Below are 21,203 nucleotides of genomic sequence, written 5' to 3'. Positions count from 1 at the left end.
AAATTGCCTCCAACTGCTGGCTCATATGGCAGCTTGTACTTTCATAACACAACATGCCAGGTTACATCTTGCTGCTTCCAGGGTTGGCTCAGAATAGTCTATCACCCGAACAAACAAACAGTCAAGACAATCTGGTGTCTGGCCCTCATCACGTGCTACACTCGCTCAAGTGAAGGACCTGTCCAAAGTCCGTGCAGGAGTACCTATCGCCCAGCCGCCTCCTACCATCGCCATAACTTTGGATGCCTCACTTGTGGGATGGGGAGTGCAGCTAATGGGACACACTGTCCAAGGGAAATGGTTGTCTCAAGAGTCTCTCCTGCACATCAACCTCCTAGAATTAGGAGCAGTCAGGAATGCCTGAATCCACTTCACTCCCTTAAGCAAGGGCCAATCCATGAAGGTCATGACAGACAATGTAACCTGCATGTTCCACGTAAATCTCAGGGAGGGGCGAGATCCCCTTCTCTTTGTGCTGAAGCAATAAAGCTATGGAATTGGTGTCAAGCCCCAGTCACATCCTCACAGCCGCTTACCTTCCGGGCATGCAGAGCACCATGGCCAATGATCTGAGCAGACATTTCTCCCACGATTACGAGTGGGAACTGGACCCTCAGATCCTCAAACAGAGATTCCTGACCTGGGGTTTACAGAAGCAGACATCTTTGCAATTACCGCCAACAGAAAGTGCAAGAAATTCTCCTTGAGAGGAGGACTGGGCCATCAGTCGTTGGGAGACACCTTTCTCATTCCTTGGGCCTACTCCATACATCTCTGACACCGTTGATTCAGAGGGTGTTGAACAAGATCAAACGAGACAAAGCCAGAGTCAGTCTAGTTGCACCAGCTGAGCTGAGGCAGGTCTGGTACCCTTCCATGACTCACTTCACTTCCTGTCCAGCATTGCAGCTTCCAGCCATGTCCTATGTGCTGTCCCAGGACTCCAGTCGGACTCTCCATCCCAACCTGGCCATCTGCTGACTCCGAGCTTGGTTCCTCAGTGGTTTTTGGGGATAGAGGTTTCCTGTTCGACAGAGAACCAACAGGTCCTATTAGAAACATCAGAAAGATCTCTATTAGAAATACCTTCAGAAATGGACCTTGTTCCTTCTTCCCTCTCCCCTGTTTTTGGTTATCTATTGGATTTAAAGTATTCAGCTCTTTCTGTGAGTTCCGTCAGAGTTCATTCATCAGCTACGACAGCCTTACGTTCCCCTGTGCAGGGATTCATTCAGGCTTTGCTCATCCCATGACAGCAAAATTCATCAAGGAATTGGTTAACCTTTTCCCGCAGAGCCTGCTCCCGTATGGGATTTGAACTGTCTCATGAAATCTCCCTTTGAGCTGCTCACTAAGTGCTCTCTGGTGCACTTACCTACGAAAGTGGCATTCTTAGAGGCAGCATTGGGGAATTAGGAGCATTGGGGAATTAGCACTGGGGAATTAGGAGCATTGATGGCTGATTTCCCGCCCCCCTTCCCTGTTTTCTTCAAGGATAACGTTTTGTTAGGCCCACATCCCAAGTTCATACCTAAAATATCCTCTGATTTGCTCATTAACCAAGTTATCCACCTTCCTGTGTTTCCCCCAGAACCACGCCAGACTAGAGAGGAAGCTGCCCTCCACAGCTTGGATGTTAGAGGGGCGGTAGCTTCTATTTGGACAGAACCAAGCCATTTAGACAGTCTCCCAGACTGTTTATCTCAGTTGTGGACAGATCCAAAGGATCCACAGTCTCCCCCCAGAGACTTTCAAAGTGGGTTCCCAGTTACATTCGTGCTCGTTACCAGGCTGCTAATGGTCATCCCCCTTCGAGAAGAATAGCCCATTCTCCAGCCTGCCTCCATGGCACTCTTAAAAATGCAGCCATTGCTGAAATTTGCAGAGTGACAACCGAGGCCTCGGTGCACACTTTTCCCGAACGCTGCGCCCTGGTACACGCCTCTAGGTCAGAGGCAGCTCCACTGTTCCCTCCTCCTTCAGGGGCTACTGCAGTGGAGCACCCATTGGGACACTCCTTGTAGAAGAAGGAGCGGTTACTCACCTTGTGCAGTAGCTGGAGGTCTTCAAGATGTGTGTTGTTATGGGTGCTCCACTACCCACTCTCCTTCCCCTCTGCTTTGGAGTTCTGTCTCACGGGACTTCAGGGTCAAGAAGGAACTGAGGGCAGTTCACTTGCGCAGCCCTGTTTATCCCCGGTACAGGGTAGGAGGCTGCTGGGAGGGCATGCATGGGCCGAATGGGAACGGCTACCAAAAATATCCAGTCAGAGGCGCATGGGGCACATGCGCACCTGAAGTGGAGCACCTATAGGGACACACCTCTCGAAGACCTCCAGTTACTGCACAAGGTGAGTAACCTCTCCTTCTCTGGGGGGGATACAGCAGCCGTCGGAGCGCAGGAAGCGACACCACCCAGCAGGTAAAGACAGGAAGGTGAACCGCAATTCCATCTATTTCAAATGGCAGAGGGAAATTCGGGAGGTGGGATTGAGATGGAAGTAGGGTTGCCAACTGTCTAATCCCACAAACCCAAACACCCTTGCCCTGCCTCTTCCTGAGGCCCCGCCTCTTCTTTGAGGTGCCCCCCTCTCACTCCATCCCCCCTTCCTCCGTTGCTCGCTCTCTTCCACCCTCACTCACTTTCACTGGGCTGGGGCAGGGGGTTGGGGTGTGGGAGGTGGTGCAGGCTTTGGGCTGGGGCTGAGGGGTTCAGAGTGTGGAAGGGGGCTGTGGGCTGAGCCTGGGGCAGGAGGTTGGGGTGCAGAAGGGGGTGCGGGCTCTGGAAGGGAGTTTGCATTTGGGAGGGGGCCCAGGGCTGGGGCAGGAGGTTGGGATGCAGGCTCCAGCCGGGCGGCACTTACCTCGGGCCACTCCCGAAAGTACCCGGCATGTCCGGCTCCTAGACTGCTCCGCGTGCTGCCCCTGCCTGCAGGCACCTCCCCCGCAGCTCCCATTGGCTGCAATTCCCAGCCAATGGGAGCTGCAGAGTCGGCACTCAGGGTGGGGGGAAGCGTGTAGAGACCCTCCCTGGCTGCCTCTCTGCCTAGAAGCTAGAGGGTCTTACCAGCTGCCTTTGGGAGCGGCGCAGAGCCAGGGCAGGTAGGGAGCCTACCTTAGCCCCGCTGCGCTGCCAGACTTTTAGTAGCCTAAAATCTCCCGGATTGGCGTCAGTAGCCTCTGGGAGATCGAGCCCGATTCCAGGAGACTCCCGGCCAATCCGGGAGGGTTGGCAACCCTAGATGGAAGCTGGGAAGGCCGTCAGGGTCAGCACTTGTAAAAAGGTGCCCTTGCATTTTTAATGGCCATAAATGGCCAAGGCAACAGTTTCGTATCTCAAAAACCAATAGCCTCGTCCACATGGTGACCCCTAACAGCCCTCTCTTAGGGCACTGACTACTTCCCATGTTACCAAAGCTGTTTCCTGTAGCATCCACAGCCAGGCCAGACTGTTCCCTGTTTAGCATGTTAAAGCCCAAGCTCACAGCCCAAGATAGCCATCACAGCATGCTGAGTGAGCCCCCTCCCTAGGCTCACCCCTCCCATTTTTCTAGGCTTGTCCCAGTTTCAACAAGGCCAGGGCGTGTCATCCCATCCTGCCGCCTCCCACTCTTCAGGCACCATGCCAGGACAGAGCCACAAAGTCAGGATGACAAGAGACAGTGGTTTTTTTCCCGAATGAACCTAACGCAAGTGGTGGGAACACAGACGCAGCTGCGAGGGGAACCCCGAGTGCTCTAGAAAACACGGATGGGCCTTCACGCGGGTGACCGCTGACAGGATGGATTTCACCCACTGCATCTTGGCTTTCCCTTTAGCCATTGGCTGTGTGCGGTGTTCCCTCGGGGCGGAACGAATGGATCGGTGGTTTGTTTCCCCACAGGTAACTTTGAGCAGGCCAACGAGGAGCTGAGGGCCATTATCAAGAAGATCTGGAAGAGAACTAGCATGAAACTCCTGGACCAGGTCATTCCACCAATTGGAGGTGCGTCTTTGCCATGCTCCCTGGCTTATTTCTCCCTGGCACCCTCTGCCTGCCCCCTCCGCTGCCCCACACCACTCGGACGGGGGCTGGGTATAGCCACTGGGCAGTGTTAATGGCCTCACTTGGCTTTCTCCCCTCCAGAGGATGAGGTGACCGTGGGCAAGTTCTACGCGACCTTCCTCATCCAGGATCACTTTAGGAAGTTCATGAAGCGCCAGGAGGAGTATTATGGGTATCGGCCCAAAAAGAACGCCATTGCTATCCAGGTCAGTGCAAACAGGTCTGGGGATCCCAGCCGCTCCTCTTGCCTGGATAAAGCAGCCAGCTTGTCCCTCCTGCACAAGGGCAGGGCAGGGCTCAGGGGGCAGAATTGCCTAGTGGATAGAGACCCGGGCTCGGCCACCAGCGCCGCTGGGCAAGTCATTTCCCCTCTCTGTTCCTCAGTTCCCCCAGCTGTAAAATTGGGATAGGGACACTGACCTCTGTGGTAAAGCACATTGGGATCTCCTCGTGAAAAGTGCTTCACAAGAGCTAGGTGGTGGTGTTGTTATATGCTGGGCAAGGTGGGAAGCAGGCCTAAGTATTTGAAGGTGTCGGTACGACACCTGGCCGAGGAATTCTCGAGGATGGCTGGAGAGGAAGCACTGGGACGGAGCTGAACAAAGGGAAATGGAGACAGGGGAACAGTCTGTGGGTGGAAGCTCTGTCCCTTAGAACACTGGAAATGGGGCTGCACAAAGGGTACGTTGCATGGGCAAGCCCGTGGATGACCCCAAACAGGTCTCAGTGTGTAAGTGAGGGGACCTCATGTTAAGAGGAACAGTCCTGAAACGGAGGAGGCTAGCCCGGCCTAAGGGAGCGCTTGGAGGCTGCCTCCTCGGGGCCTGGCAGTTGGTCTCTGCTGCACACAGCTTGGACTGGGGCCTTGACTGAGGTCTGGGCTTTCAAGGGCTTCCCATGATGGAATCTCAGAGCTGGTGCCCTCACACCACCCTTCCTGCAGCCCTGCTCCTTCCACAAGAGCCCAGGCTCAGTCTCTACTGAGGCAGCGCGCTCTAGAGGAGTAAGCACAGTGGTGAGCAGCAGGACTCCTGGGTTCTTTTCCCGCTCTGCCACTGACTCGTGTAGCCATGGGCAAGTCACTTCCCTCCTGTCTGCCTTGGTTTCTCCACCCATGAAATGGGGACAAAGAGGCAGGGACAAGGGGAAGGTCTGAGGCTCGTGTCGCTCCCTGCCCCCCGTTCTGGCTGATGGAACGAACAGCCCCACGCAAGAGTTTCAAACTGGAGTCCAGTCTCCCTGCATCAGAGGTCCTGGGGGGCATGTCCCAAGCACAGAGGACTCCTCCCCTGGGGAGATGGGGGCATTTCTCTTGTCCAACCTGGAATGGAGCCATGTCTCGGGCTTCCCATGGCCTCCCTGCGGGGTGTAGGATCATCTGTCCCTGGGTATTAAATCCAATTCCAACATGTGCAAGGTGAGATGTGCCAGCCCCCATGGCCCTGCGAGAGGGGCAGAGATGCCGCTGCCCTAGAGAGTCACCCCCCACCCCACGGCTCAGCCCGTTTACCCTCCTCCAGCCCCATTGTGTGAAGTCCCCCTTTCCTCCACACCCAGTGCACAGAGCTAGCGCCGTGGGAGAGGCTGCTGAACCAGCAGGCACCAGAGCGCCCCCTTTGGGAAGTAGGCAGGGCAGCCTGGGCTCGGTGAAGGCAGTTGCGGGGCCAGGGCTGAGGGTTCGGGGAAGGAAGCTGGAGCTGCCAGGCCACCGGACTTTGCTGAGCCTCCTTCTCCCCTTGCCCGGTGAGGAAAAGCTCACCCTGCCACCAGCAGCCCCGTGAGCGACCTCCCCATCTCTGTCCATCCCACCAGGCTGGTCTGAGAAGCATCGAAGAGGAAGCCGCGCCCGAGATACACCGAGCGATCTCTGGGGACCTGACCGCCGAGGAGGAGCTGGAGAGGGCCATGATGGAGGCAGCGATTGAGGAAGGGATATACAGGGTGAGCACAGTGGGAGGTACCACCCTCTAACCCCACACATACCAGCCCCACTGTCTGTGTCCCATGCAGAGCCTAGCACACTGAGAGGTGACTGCTGCAGACAGGGTAGGGGCCAGCCAGCAGGTGCCAGGGGTGAGTGATGATGCCCGAGATCATAGTCATATTGTCATGGCCGCTTGGTGCCAAACGCTTGGGCAGGACCCAGCTCTGTGTGAGCACGTGAGTTGGCTGGGGGGCACAAAGCCACTAGCACGGGAGATGCCACAGTCCGTGGAGATGGGCCTGATCACAGAGGAGAGTGTCAGTCACAGGAAACCACGTCACCGACTGGCTAGGTGGGTCCTGGGTCACCGTCTCCTCTGTTCCCAGGCGTTAGGGTGGGCAAAGTTTTTGGCCCGAGGGCCACATCTGGGTATAGAATTGTATGGCAGGCCCTGAATGCTCACGAAATTGGGGTTGGGGTGCGGGACGAGGTGAGGGCTCTGGCTGGGGGTGCGGGCTCCGGGGTGGGGCCAGAAATGAGGAGTTCAGGATGTGGGAGGGGGCTCCGGGCTGGGTCGGGGGGGTAGGGTGCAGGGGGTGTTGAGAGCTCCGGCTGGGGGTGCGGGCTCTGGGGTGGGGCTGGGAATGAGGGGTTTGGGGTGTAGGAGGGTGCTCTGGGCTGGGACCGAGGGGTTCGGAGCGTGGAAGGGGTATCAGGGCTGGGGCAGTGGGTTGGGGCATGGAGGGGGGGCTTAGGAGTGCAGGCTCCAGGCGGCACTTACCTCAAGCAGCTCCCAGAAGCAGCGACATGTCCCCCCTCTGGCTCCTATGTGGAGGCACGACCAGCCCCACCTGCAGGCGCCGCCCCTGCAGCTCCCATTGGCCGTGGTTCCCGACCAATGGGAGCTGCAGGGGCAGTGCTTGGGGCAGAAGCAGTGTGCAGAGCGGAGTCCCCTGGCTGCCCCTACGCATAGGAGCGGGGACATGCTGCTGCTTCCAGGAGCCACGTGGAGCGGCCCCTGACCCTGCTCCCTGGCTGGAGCGGGGCAAGCCCCAGACCCCGCTCCCCAGCAGGAACTTGAGGGCCGGATTAAAGCGGCTGGTGGGCCAGATCCGGCCTGCAGGCCATAGTCTGCCCACCCCTGTGTTAGGTGGAGCTGTGGGCTGGTGACCTGAGCTCAGGGATCTCTGGGTTCTAATCCCAGCACTGGTGTTATCTCCCTGGCTGTCCCTTCCCCTCCCCTGTACAATGGGGATAATGGTACTGACCCCCTCCCCCCCCCCCCCCCGGACTGCAGAGCGGGATATTAACCAGTTAACGTGATGGAAGAGTGCTCGTTCCTGGGATGGACTGGCTAGTGTGTATTGGCACCTCTGCCAGGTGCACAACTATGTGCACAGACCGAACACTGCTGACAGAGATTCCCTCTGCAATCACTATGCTGGGAGCTTCCAATTGGCTGTGGTGTAATGATAACCATGGCAACCCAGGTTGCCAGCAGTCTGTGACAGTGTCCTGCCCAGTCTCACTCCTCAGGGAATCCCTCACATTCAGAGCTGCCTGTGAGTATGGGAGGGTTTATCTGGTAGGAGAGGCAGTGCTGCCTAGTGGATGGGCTGGGACTGGGCTGCAACTCAGGAGACCTGGGTTCTATTCCCAGCTCTGCCATGGACCTACTGGGTAACCTAAGGCAACTCACTTCCCTGCTCTGTGCCTCAGTTTCCCCCACTGTGAAGTGAGGAGCTGACCCCCCTATTTATAAAGTGCTTTGAGAACAGCTCTGTAAGAACTGGGACTGTTATTACTGCTGCCCTGCTGTGCATGATCTTAAATTCAGCCATCATGACTGGCCTTTGCTGGCTCACCATGGGTCCAAACCCATCCGGACCGTCGGGCAGCATGTGCCTCGGGCAGCATGTGCCACAGGCAGGGAAGCCTCGAGAAGCACCACTGTCAAGGCCCGCTCTGACCTCTCCCCTCTTGGTTCCAGAGGACGGGTGGCTTGTTCGGTCATGTTGACTCCTTCATGGAGCGGAACAGCCCCCTGCAGCCCCACGTGACCAGCCAGAGACCCCTGCAGTTCACCGAAGTGGGGAGTGAAGACTTGGACTCCCCTGTCTTCCTCGATGACTTCCCCCCGGACAGGAACACCAACACCAACAACAGCAACACAGCCACACGGTAATGCTCGGCGGTCGGAGACAGCCCCCCAGGGCGTGTGGCAGTGGGGGCCACAAGGCAATGTGCAGTCTGTATAAACGGCGCAGTCTCCATAAGAGAGGAACCCGACTGCACGGCTGCTGTGACTTGGGGAGCAGGGGGAAGCTCGGCGCTCGGGGACTATGAGCCCGGGTGCAGCCGTGGGTGCTTGTGCGTGCGTGCACATGTGAGTGTGCACCCGTGCATATGTTTACTCTTGTGTGGGTCGGGCCAGACACTGGCCACCTTACTCCCCTTTAACCATGGGAGGGTGCAGTTTCTGCCTTCAGGTCTCAGGCAAAACCAGATGCCTGCATTGCCCAGGTCTCATTTACAGAGCATGGCACATGCCTCCCCATGGCCAGGCAGCTTCACCCCTTCACCAGTGGTTCTCAACCTATTTATCATTGTGGCCCACAAAGTGTTACCTGGGCCACAGGCTAAGAACCACAGGGCCCCCCATCTAATCCCCCCACAAACCCCTATGCTCAGTGCCCTCCGCCCACAGACCCCTCCACAGAGTGGGGGCAGAAGCGGAGAATTGGATGTGGGGTGTGGGGCAGGGACCCCAACCTGGACACTGCTGTGCGGGGACCCCTAACCCCAACCCCCACTGTGTGGGGCTGGGGGGCAGCCAGGACCCTGACTCCAGACCCTACCAGGACCCCACTGTACAGGGCCCAGCAGCAGCCGTCTGCCTGGACCCTGCCACGAGGTAGCTAGTTGCCTGGTCCCAGGGCCCGCCTTGCGGCCTCTATCACACAGCTGAGCGGGCCGCAGCTGTGTACTAATTGGGCCGCATGCGGCCCGCCTAGGGTGACCAGACAGCAAGTGTGAAAAATCGGGACGGAGGGTGGGGGGTAATAGGAGCCTATATAAGAAAGAGACCCAAAAATCGGGACTGTCCCTATAAAATCGGGACATCTGGTCACCCTACGCGGGCCACGGGTTGAGAACCGCTGTTCTACACTGTGCTTCCCATAGGGCACACGCGGGGTTAAGGAGAATACAGCGCCTCTTAAAAAAAGTGGGAGCACAGTCAGGGCCGGCTCCAGGGTTTTGGCCGCCCCAAGCAGCCAAACAAAAACAAAAACAAAAAAAGCCGCGATCGCAATCGCGATTGCAATCTGCGGTGGCAATTCGGCGGGAGGTCCTTGGCTCCGAGCAGGAGTGAGGGACCGTCCACCGAATTGCCGCCGAATAGCTGGACGTGCCGCCCCTCTCCGAAGTGGCCGCCCCAAGCACCTGCTTGGTAAGCTGGTGCCTGGAGCTGGCCCTGAGCACAGTGCCTTTGAAAGCGACTATCCCAGTACAGCCGGCGCAGATCCTGTTTACACCAGCAGATGTCAGACTAATCCCAGCAACAGGCACGGTGCAGCTGCCAGGCTGTTTTACCCCAGAGGAAGATGTGGCCCCAGATTATTGGTGGGGCACTTTAGAGTCTCGAACAGAGCAGAGAGCGATTTAGAGCAGCAGCGAGCAGAGCTGCTCTGACACCGGGGGCGGCTCAGCCCCACTTCGAATCGGGCCGCGTGATTTCAGGCGCCCAGGCTAAAGCTCTGGTCACTGAGACTAGTTCTGTGCGCAGATGTACAGCTTTTGTGAAGCCCCGGACAGCTGTAGGTGTAATGAATGGCGCCTGCTGGCAGACTGCCCCTCCAAGGCTGCCCCTGTGACTGTTATCCATATGGACGCTGCAAGGACCTTGGGCTGGCCCCAGGGCTGGCATAAGCAGCGTGACTCCTTTGGCCTGAACCCAGTTGTGCCCATCTGCATGTGGCTTTCGGTTTCCCAAACACTTCTTCGCTCCCTCTGGCCCTGGCGGTGATGTTATGTAGTTAGACAGCTCCAGAGAGTGCAGAAAAGACACAGCCACCGCCCAGAGCGCTTGTAATTGAAGCATGACATGCCCCTGGCAGGGTCATCAGCAGGGGTTGGTTGAGGAGGCGAACCTCGGATCTGAACGCATCAGCTGCTACTGCTTTAAGGCCTGTAGCTCAGCAGCAGCAGACCCAGGAATATCTTCGCATGGTCCAGCCAGCAGGGGGCGATAGACTGCAGCGTTGTGCTAGCCCGGGGCCCGGACACCTGGACAAAACAACACAGGAGGGACAGAAACAGGAGGGCGGCGAAATGGGGGGACAAGGGTTACCCCACAAACATAACTAGGTTGCCCTCATGAGTCCTTCCGCTATCCATCCTGGTGGGTGCTCCACCGTAGGATGTGTGCGTCCTGGACTGGAGCCTGCGACGTCGTGCTGGTGGGCCTGCGCCGGCTCCGAGCGACGGGATACAGGGAGGCGAGAGCCCACCGCCATTCAGTTCCTTCTCAGCCGCCTGTGGCTCGAGACCGAGTTTTCGGCGGGTAGCTGTGTTCTGCTTCCCGCCTTTCTCTCACCTTGGGACTTTTCTCGCGTATTTTCGTTTCTCATTTGTTTTCCTGCCCTATATTTTATTTTCATTTGTATTTCATCTGGCACGTTTCTGTGCTCTGGGAGAGGGGGTTCCCCATCTACTCCTGCACCTTTCTTTGTGCCGATCAATCTGTCGTGCCTAACACCCCAAGGGCTAAGCCCTTCCAGACTTGCCACAGGTCTTTTCCCCACAGTGACGGACATTGGAGTTACCTACGGTGTTTGGGGAACTCCCCCATCCCCTCAAAGTGTGTGATCTGTCTGGGGTTTGGGGGCAGGCCCCAAAATGACAGGGAGACGAGACTAGCAGTCCTGTTAATGGGACATGCTCTAGCTCTGGAGAGGTCCGCTTCCCCCCAGGCATTAGCACTGGCTCCTTCAGGCATCAGCCCAGCCTCAGCTGGGACCACGGAGACAAAGCCTTTGAAGAGGAGAAAGCACTCCTTCCCATCCAGAGACAGGGAGAAAAGGGGTAGGTCACCTCATAAGACCCACTCTCAGGAGCCCTCGTGTCCATTAAGGGTTACCGTAGAGGCTCCGACTGAGTCCGGTATCGAGGTGTCGGTACCATGTACCTGATCCTCCGTGGCACCATGATCCGCATGGGGCTACCGCACATCCCTTGGCATCGGCTTCTGACCCCAGCTCTGAAGTGATACAGGACCCTGCATCCGCCTCAGTACTGCAGCAGTCTCCATCTCAAGGTCCACATTTTCACCTCTGGCTGTCAGCGGCTGTCAGTGCCCTCCAGCTCCTTCCAGGTTTCAGTTATCTGAAGATCTCATCATTTCAGATGAGCCTGACGCCATTGCTATGGGATCCGTCAGAGCCTCCTCACCGGTACAGCCCAGGCACCTGCAGGCCAAAACCCACCCAAGCCTCCAGCAGTCAGCATCCGCCACATTACCTGAGCCATCAAGTAGCCTCTCAGGTCTCGGTACAGGAATCCTTCCTGGTGCCATACCATCCGGCTGCCAAGGGTCCCTGTACCAAGGAGGACCCTAGAGAACCCGCCAGGTCTCACAGACCCAGAGACGATAACTGTCATTGGGGACACTCTCCCTGTTCCTCCCCCCCATCAATAGGAGTCCTGGGGGCCATTTTGGTGACCAGTTCCACAGGATGCCAAGAAGAGATTACAGGCACCCACTGGTCCCATGCCATCCATGGCAAGCAGCTGTCTCTCTCCCAGTACCATGCACGTCTTCGGTACCGGACAATACACAGCAGGAGTCAGAGCCTCCACCTGAGGAGGTCTCACCTCCTTCAGCTGAGTCCTCTTCATCTGTGGCCGAGGCGGTAACGCCACCCCAGCCCTCCTCTGCTGATGAGTTCGAAACATTCCAGGAACTCATGAAGAGGCTGGCAGACTCTCTCCAAATCCCGCTAGAGGAAGTCCAGGAGTCATAACATTCTTTGGTGAATATCAATCCCCAAGGAAAGATTGCTCCCCCCGTTAATGAGGCATTGCTATCCCCAGCACAATTCCTCCCACCTGAGAGAGATCTGATAAGAAGTACTACATCCCACCAAAGGGGAGGGAGCACTTCTTTTCCCACCCTCGCACTAATTCCTTAGCAGCCAATGAAAGGAGCCGTCAGACTCGATCTAGACCCTCTCCAATAGACAATGAATCCAGGAGACTGGACGTATGGGGCAGAAAGCAACTCACCAGCTGCTCTTCAATTCCGTAGTGGCAATTTCGGGCCTGGGTGGTGAAATGGGACTTTACCACATACTCAGAACGTACACACTTCATTGAACATCTGCCACAAGACCAAAGAGACCGGTTTCAGTCCAGTGTTGTGGAGGTCCCATCCTTCCTCCTCCTGGGGCCAATCAAGCTGGTTCCAACAGCATCCATCAGGAAAGGATTCTATTCCAACTACTTCCTAGTTCCCGCGAGAGACGGAGGCGGGAGGCCGATTCTTGACCTCAGAAACTTGAGCAACTAAGTTCTAGCACAACAGTTCAGCATGGTGACACTCGCTCCCATTCTCCCATTGTTGGATCCAGGACACGGGCTCGTCGCCCACGACCTACAGGACGCCCATCACCACAAGTGTTTGCTTTGCCTTGTAATTGGACCACGATCAACATCAAGTTCTCCCCTCCGGACTCTCCACGGTGCCGAGGGTGTTTACGAAGTTCCTCTTGGCAGTAGTAGCTGGTCTCTGTCAATGGGGGATCTTGGTATTCCCATATTTGGACACCTGGTTGATCAGGGGTTGATCACTCCAAGAGGTCCAACCAGCCATGGCCAAGGCGTTAACTAGGACTTCGCATCAATCACAAAAAATTGATACTAACTCCAGTGTAAAGGATAAACTGCATAGGAGCCACTCGAGCCCACAACAGCAAGAGCCTATCTATTCTGGGAGACATCTTCCACCCTACCTGGCCTAATCTTGGTGCTACAGTTCAGCCCATAAACAATCATGAGGGCTCGTCTTCCACTCTTGGGACATACATCCTCCTGCACGTTCATGACTTCCTATGTGAGACTCCATCTCAGATGTCTCCAGGATGTGGTTTAGAACAGTAAATATCCCAGACAGACACCACCTGTCCAAAGGGGTCACGGTGCCTCAGAAGGTGTTGGATTCCCTTACATGACAGAAAGACCCACATAGGGTCGGTGTGGGAACCCCATTCTTGCATCGCACACCATCAAAGATCCTCATGACAGATACGTCCTCTCTGAACCCCAGGGCCTGGCTCCCGAATGGTTCTCTCGACCATGGAGTTAACTCATTTGGCTGCAGTTCAGTCAGTTCGTTTGGCAGATGGCCCAGTACCGGCAAGACTTATCTCCGGAATGGAAACACTTTCACTCTTGATGCTCTCTTTCTTCTTCCCAAGCCCTAGAAGTTTCCCTTTCCAAACTACTTGACCGCCAGCTGGAATTAAAGATACAGGGTCTCTCCGTGAGCTTTGTTAGAGTGCAGGTGGCTGCTCTCACAGTTTTCCAGTCACCCATCCAGGGCTTCTCGGTTTTTGCCCACCCTGTCACAGCCAGATTCCTCCAGGCTCTATACAATTGGTTTCCTCCTGTTTGGGACCCAGTGGGACCTCAACCTGCTTCTTAATGCTCCAAGGAAAGTCTCCTTTGAACCAACGACCACCTGCTCTCTCCTCCATATCGCCTTCAAAATTTCATTCCTGGGCGCCATTACTTCAGCAAGACGAATTGGAGAGCGGGGGGCACTCCTGGCTGACACACCATATCCCACCCTTTCATAGGGACAAGGTTCTACTGTGTCCCCAGCCCTATTTTCTTCCTAAGGTCTCCTTGGAAGATCACATTAACCAGGAGATTCGCCTGCCAGTGTTCTACCCACATCCTCAGGCCTCCAGAGAGGTCTCAAGCCTTCATTCGCTGGATGTTTGATGGGCCCTTGCCTTCTCTGTGGACAGGACTAGGTCCTTGAGGGCCTCTCCCAGGCTACTTGTGTTGCTAACAGAATGAATGAAGGGCCAACCTGTTCCTAGTCCATACAGGGGTTGTCTGTGTGTTGCAGGTTGTATTTTAACCTGTTATGACAGAATGGGGGTGCGTCCCCCCCGCCCCCCACGGTGACAGCACATTCCACTGGAACTCAGTCCACATCCAGTACGTTCCCATAGCAGAAATCTGCAGGACTGCGACTGGTCTTCTGCCAGCCCTGTGCCAAGCATGTGCCATGTCCCCTGCTTCCAGAGAGGACGCTGCCTTTGGTGATATCGTTCTCCGAACAGTCCTTGACTCACCTCTGTGGCATGCCCCTCCTCTCTGAGTTACTGCTCTGGAGTGCCCTGCAGTGGGGCGCCACAGGGACATACGCTCGACGAAGAAGGGACGGTGACTTACCTTACATAACTTGAGTTCTTCGAGATGCTTTGTTCCTATGGGTGCTCCACCTTCCCGGCCTCCTTCCCCTCCGCTGCAGATACGTCGCCCCGTTTCCCTCCTTCAGAGTACAAGGTGTGACTCTGTGCAGGCCTGCCAGCACGACTGCCGTCTCCGCATGCACATCCTGTGGTGGAGCACCCATCGGGCCAGAACATCTCAAAGAACCCAGGTTTCAGAGGGGTAGCCATGTTAGTCTGTGTTCACCCCTGTTGATATTCACCCCTTCTTGTCCTCTGTTGGGAATGGGCCACATTCACCCTAATTGAATTGGCCTCGTTAGCACTGACCCCCCACTTGGTAAGGCAACTCCCATCTTTTCATGTGCTGTATATTTATACCTGCCTACTTTTTTTCACTTCATGCATCTGATGAAGTGGGTTCTAGCCCACGAAAGCTTATGCCCAAATAAATTTGTTAGTCTCTAAGGTGCCAAAAGAACCCAGGGTAAGTCACCTCTCCTTCTTCACACTTAGTGATGCTGTCCTGTCTGTCCCCATTCACCTCATCTATCTATCTATCTATCCCGAGACAGACCCTTCCATCATGTATCCATCCATCTGTCCATCTTACACATCCATCCATCCATCCATCCAGTACCTAGAGTGTCTGTCTGTCCAGTCATTGGTTCTCTCTCTAATACAAGTGGTGTTTGTGCTGTTTTTATTAATATGATTGGGTGGGGGGTGATTATGGCGGGGAGGAGATGAGCCCAGAGGTGCTGAAGAAGAGGATGGAGGGTAGAGGAGGGAGGGGAGGAGCCCAGAGGTGCTGAAGAAGAGGAGGGAGGGTAGAGGAGGGAGGGGATGAGGCCAGAGGTGCTGAAGAAGAGGAGGGAGGGTAGAGGAAGGAGGGGAGGAGCCCAGAGGTGCTGAAGAAGAGGAGGGAGGGTAGAGGAGGGAGGGGAGGAGCCCAGAGGTGCTAAAGAAGGGGATGGAGGGTAAAGGAGGGAGGGGATGAGACCAGAGGTGCTGAAGAAGGGGATGGAGGGTAGAGGAGGGAGGGGAGGAGACCAGAGGTGCTGAAGAAGGGGATGGAGGGTAGAGGAGGGAGGGGATGAGACCAGGGGTGCTGAAGAAGGGGATGGAGGGTAGAGGAGGGAGGGGATGAGACCAGAGGTGCTGAAGAAGAGGATGGAGGGTAGAGGAGGGAGGGGATGAGGCCAGAGGTGCTGAAGAAGAGGATGGAGGGTAGAGGAGGGAGGGGAGGAGCCCAGAGGTGCTGAAGAAGGGGATGGAGGGTAGAGGAGGGAGGGGATGTGGCCAGAGGTGCTGAAGAAGAGGATGGGGAGTAGAAGAGGGAGGGGAGGACACCAGAGGTGCTGAAGAAGAGCATGGAGGGTAGAGGAGGGAGGGGAGGAGGCCAGAGGTGCTGAAGAAGGGGAGGGGGGGGTAGAGGAGGGAGGGGATGAGGCCAGAGGTGCTGAAGAAGAGGATGGAGGGTAGAGGAGGGAGGGGATGAGGCCAGAGGTGCTGAAGAAGAGGATGGGGGGGTAGAGGAGGGAGGGGAGGAGACCAGAGGTGCTGAAGAAGAGGATGGAGGGTAGAGGAGGGAGGGGAGGAGACCAGAGGTGCTGAAGAAGAGGATGGAGGGTAGAGGAGGGAGGGGAGGAGACCAGAGGTGCTGAAGAAGAGGAGGGAGGGTAGAGGAGGGAGGGGAGGAGACCAGAGGTGCCGAAGAAGAGGAGGGAGGGTAGAGGAGGGAGGGGAGGAGGCCAGAGGTGCTGAAGAAGAGGAGGGAGGGTAGAGGAGGGAGGGGAGGAGCCCAGAGGTGCTGAAGAAGAGGATGCGGGGTAGAGGAGGGAGGGGAGGAGACCAGAGGTGCTGAAGAAGAGGATGGAGGGTAGAGGAGGGAGGGGAGGAGACCAGAGGTGCTGAAGAAGAGGATGGAGGGTAGAGGAGGGAGGGGAGGAGACCAGAGGTGCTGAAGAAGAGCATGGAGGGTAGAGGAGGGAGGGGAGGAGGCCAGAGGTGCTGAAGAAGAGGAGGGAGGGTAGAGGAGGGAGGGGAGGAGACCAGAGGTGCCGAAGAAGAGGAGGGAGGGTAGAGGAGGGAGGGGAGGAGGCCAGAGGTGCTGAAGAAGAGGAGGGAGGGTAGAGGAGGGAGGGGAGGAGCCCAGAGGTGCTGAAGAAGAGGATGCGGGGTAGAGGAGGGAGCTGTGGTGGACAGAGGGCAGGAGGAAGTTAGGGTCTCGCATGGTGACTGACGCTTGTGAATGGAAGCCCTTGGAGGGGTGGCTGGGTGGTGGTCCCTGCGCCAGCCTGACGCTCTTTCCTGTCCCTGACAGGATGCAGTACGAGGACGAGCTGCGGAGGGAGAGGATGCTGCCGGCATCCTGCCAGCCACAGCCACAGCCACACTCTGCCCTGGGTCAGTACCTGCAGCATCGTCACACCGGGCACTTCCTGGCCTTACTGGGAGGGGTGTCCTGGGGGGGCAGGGTCATGGCCTGGGGAAACTCCCAGCTTGCCAGATGGGCATAGGGTGGGACCCCATGTTTCACCAAGTTGCCTGGAGGATGGACCCTCTTTTGTCAGAGGGTTGGGAGGGAGGCCCCCCTTTTATTGGGGGGACCCCATAAGGCGTGGAAGGGAGGGGCCCCATTTTATGTGGGGGTGGGACTCCATTTTTCACCAAGGCAGCTGGTGAGCCCCCTTTTATCGGGGAGCAGGGGCTGTCTCTTCATGGCCTAAGGATGAACTAAGCAATAGAAAGAGAAGCCAACACTGGAATTCCCTGCAGCAGCGAATGCAGATAACCTCCTTCCCTAGGGATGCCAGTTCGGGGGGGGGGGGGGTCCTTTTCCCAGGGCGCCATGGCCCTCAAGGGGAGGTGAAGCAGGAGGCTGAATTTCCTGGGGTGCTGCAGGCTGAGTTCCCCCTCAGCCGGCAGAGACAGGAGGTCGTGGTTCCCAGGAGGGGTCATCCAGGTCTCATCCAGGTCTCCGTTTTCCCATCCCCATGTGCAGGCCTCGCCGGGGGCAGGGGCGGGCTGGGTGTAAGGCCGAGGGAAGGCCCGTGCTCAGCTCTTTCCCTGTGAGCAAGGGGCGCATCCGGTTCCCTCTGCCTCTCTCGGGGGTTTGCCGGGGAGGGGGCTGGCCCAGGGCTGGCTGGGGCATGTGCACAGGACCTCCAAGTGCACCAGCTCTGCTTCCCCAGCCCCCGCACTAGTCAGCCCCTTCCCAGCTGGCACCCCCTATGCCTCAGGGCCACAGCAGTGCCCTTCCCGTGGGCTCCCCACGTGATGCCCCCGTTCCCTTCCCCTCAGGCCACAACCGCTCCTTCCGCCTGGAGAAGCGGCAGCGGTGGCTGGACAGGAGGCGTGCAGCCAGTGTCGGCGGATGCCCGGGATTGGAGCTGCAGGTAAATGGTGCTGGGATATCATTTGGCTCATCTGCGGCAGGGGGAGGCTAGTCCCCCTCCCACTTTGGGCTGGCCAAGACAACTGTGCACTAGAGGCGCCGGGTCCCCTGGGGCCAGCTAGCAGGAGATCCCAGCTTGGCATCTGCCTCGTGCGCTGCGTCCGCCCCAGCCTGGTTGGCCCCTGGGAAGCAGAACGGAGCCTGCACTCCTGGCCTATCCGCAGCAGAGACGCGGCCATGGGGCTGGAGGAAGCTGGGGGTGTCCCGGTGTCCAGCCACAAGCCCCCCGAATGGCTCAGGCGCAAAGACCCTCGTCTCCGGCACCCCTGCCCTCTTCCCAATGGCAACTGGAACTGGAACGGCCCACAGGGCTGGAGCCTCTGCCGGGGCCACCGGTGGCCAGGAGTGGGGATGGGCGTACCAGGGAATGGAGCACTGGGGGGCGGGGGTCGTGCCTTGTTATATCCAGGTAATCACGGCTCCGCTATGTAAGGAGATGAGGCTCTGTAGCCTTGCCCCTTCTCTGCCCATTCCCCTGTCCTCTTCCGCCCTGCGCTCCAGAGGAAAGAAGGCCCCTGGGGCTATGGACGGGGCTGTTGCTAGCCTGGGGGAGTTGGCCATTGACTCTACAGGAGCCAAGTTCAAGTGACTGGGCAGTATCCTGGAGCTCAGAGCTTGGTCCCTGCTCTAGTGCCCAGCCAGGCAGGACTGGCCCTCGGGTTCTGTACCATCGCCAATGATCGCCACCTCTCCTTAAACTAACCGGGGCACCCGGCTGTTCCCGGAGCCCGGCGTGGAGCAGGGCAGGCGCAGGTAGCGCTGTCCAAGTGCCGAGTCATTTCCCCGGAAGAGGCTGCGCTCTTCCTCCAAAGGGGTGCCACCGGGCGGCTAGCGGACGCCACGGCGGGCGAGAGGGATCTGAGCTGCTCTGCAAGCCTGGGGGGTGGCCCCTGGGCGATTCCACGGACCAGCCCCCACCTCGCCCACCTGTCGAGGCTGTTGCAGCACGTTCAGTATTGCTCACCCCCCAGGATGTGACTCTTGGCTCCTTCTCTGCCCAGCTGCCCAGAGAGGAGGCTGCTGCCCAGGAGCGGGGAGCGGACCTGACCTCCGAGTGCCAGCTGGATGGCGGCAGTGACATGAACGGGGAGGGAGACGCTGCTGCCTCCACCCCAGCCACCACCTTACTCATCCAGGAGGTAGCAGTGGGGCAGCACCCAGCAGGGGGACTGGCTGGGGTGGGACTGGAGAGACTGTTCCTGGGGGAGCGGTGAAAGGAGGAGAGAGGCCACAGCTCCTGGAGTGGGATGGGGTGAGGCCAGGGGGCGGGGGCAGAGGCAGGATGGGATGTGGGGAGTTGCCAGCCCTGAGCCTACGGATGGGATGGGAGCAGAGTTCATCCCCAGTTAGAGGGGTCGAAGGTCATCTATGGGGTGGTAAAGTAGGGGCAATGGGGGGACTTGGAGGGATCGGAATGGGGTGAAAGCAGAGATCAGCAATGGTGCTGGCACAGCGGTAAGACAGGCAGAAAGCCAGCTGTGGGATAGACACAGGAAGGGGGCTGTGGGTTGGGAGTGAGGAGCACCAGCGGAGCTGTGTGTGTGAGGAGCCCAAGGCTGGGATAGCAGAGGCTGTGGGTCGGGATTGAGGGGCACCGGTGGAGCTGGAGGGAGCCCAGGGCTGGGATAGCAGGGGCTGTGGGTCGGAATTGCGGGGCACTGGTGGAGCCGGGGGGGGTGGGGGGGGAGTCCAGGGTCCCAGGGCTGGGATAGCAGGGGGTTACAGGTCGGGATTGCGAGGCACCGGTGGAGCTGGGGGGAGCCCAGGGCTGGGATAGCAGGGGCTGTGGGTCGGGATTGAGGGGCTCCGGTGGAGCTGGGGCGAGCCCAGGGCTGGGATAGCAGGGGCTGTGGGTCGGGATTGAGGCGCACCGGCGGAGCTGCATATGGGGAATTTGCCGAGCATCTGCTCACACTTTGCTCTAGGCCCGGTTTGCTCCCGAGTGTGAACATTCCCAGCTCCACGGGTTTGTGCTAAGCTGGGAAGCGCAGGCATCAGCTGCACAGAGCCCAGAGGTCGTTTCTTCACAGCCCGAGCAGCCAGGCTATGCTGATCCCTTTCTTCTGCTGCAGGCTCTGCTCTCCAGGGGCCTGGGCGCTCTGGCCCGCGACCCATCCTTTGTGACGGCCATGAGAGCCGAGGTGGCTGCCACCTGCCAGCTGGAGATGGTGCTGATGGAAGAGGTCGTGGCCGAGCTGCTGAGGGGAAGGGAAAGCCCGGAGGGAGCAGAGGCCGGTTCCACCCACTGACACGCGTTGGCCACGTCCCTGCATAGCTCCCCTGGGCCCGGCACGCCTGGCTCCCAGAGGCCATCTCCAGCCCTGCCTGTGAGACGCTGCCGAGGATCCCCCTCGCCAACGGTGCCAGCCGGGAGGTGCTGCCCGTTTGTGGGCTTTGAGAGGGTTACCATGGAAACACAGCGCCATCTCCTCCCACGCACAGCCTTGACTGGTTGCTCTCTGCCCCGGGCCAGGCAGATGGGAGCCAGAGGAGGACTCGCCGGGCTGTTTGGGGAGGAGCGGTGAGGGCCTGAACTCCGGGGGCATTTCCTACAGGGGTGTCTGGTGCTGTGTGGGCAAGGTGCGCCCCCTGCCCTCTCAAGAGCTGTAACGTGTGCGCCGGACGGGTCATTAAATCCCTGGCACTGCGATCGCGCTGCTCCGCTCTGTCCTTCAGTGCTCTGGTCTTCGATCAGAGGGGGGCCAGCGGAGACCCTTGGGGGCCTGCTTTCCAGCAGTGCTGAGCACCCGCAGCTCCAGCCAACGCCAGCGGGAGGCGTGGGTGCCCGTCCCTCTGAACACCAGCCCCCCAGGTGTCTCCAGTCAGGCCTGCCGAATGAGCGGCCACTTTCCAACTGTGGGGCTGAACATACATAGCCAGAGCCGGCCCTTGCCATCTAGACAAGGCACCTGCTACAGATGGGGGACGAGGCCCAGCGAGGGGAAGGGGGAGATTCTCACTATTTATCTCGCTCCCTGTGACGTGCCGGGAGGCCTCGCCTCTCATTGTCACGTGAGCCTTTGCAAACCAACGCCGGCGTGACTGGCCGAAGGTCACAGGGGGAGTCTGTGGCCAACGTGGGAACTGACCCCACATCTGAGTCCCGGCCAGAGCCTTAACCACGAGCCCACCCTTCCTCTGACACGGCATCCCTTCCTCTGTCCCAGGAGCCTCGGCCTGAGCCTGCCCTTGGCTTGGACCCTGAGCTGGGAGGGGCAGCTTGCCCTGTGGTGATTTATTATTGCTATTACCCTAGTGCCTAGGAGCCCCCGGCGTGATGCTCGGGGCTGTGCCAGCCCAGGACAGAAAGAAG

General features: G+C 58.2%; 1 pseudogene; it reads left to right on the top strand.

Moving 5' to 3' along the window:
* The window catches only part of LOC135878768 (voltage-dependent L-type calcium channel subunit alpha-1S-like), a 100,239-nt pseudogene extending 80,100 nt beyond the window's left edge, over positions 1 to 20,139 (top strand).
* The last annotated feature ends 1,064 nt before the right edge of the window (positions 20,140 to 21,203 follow it).

Source organism: Emys orbicularis, chromosome 4, assembly GCF_028017835.1.
Source record: "Emys orbicularis isolate rEmyOrb1 chromosome 4, rEmyOrb1.hap1, whole genome shotgun sequence".
Lineage (NCBI taxonomy): Eukaryota > Metazoa > Chordata > Testudines > Emydidae > Emys > Emys orbicularis.
This window is presented reverse-complemented; position numbering and strand designations above follow the sequence as displayed.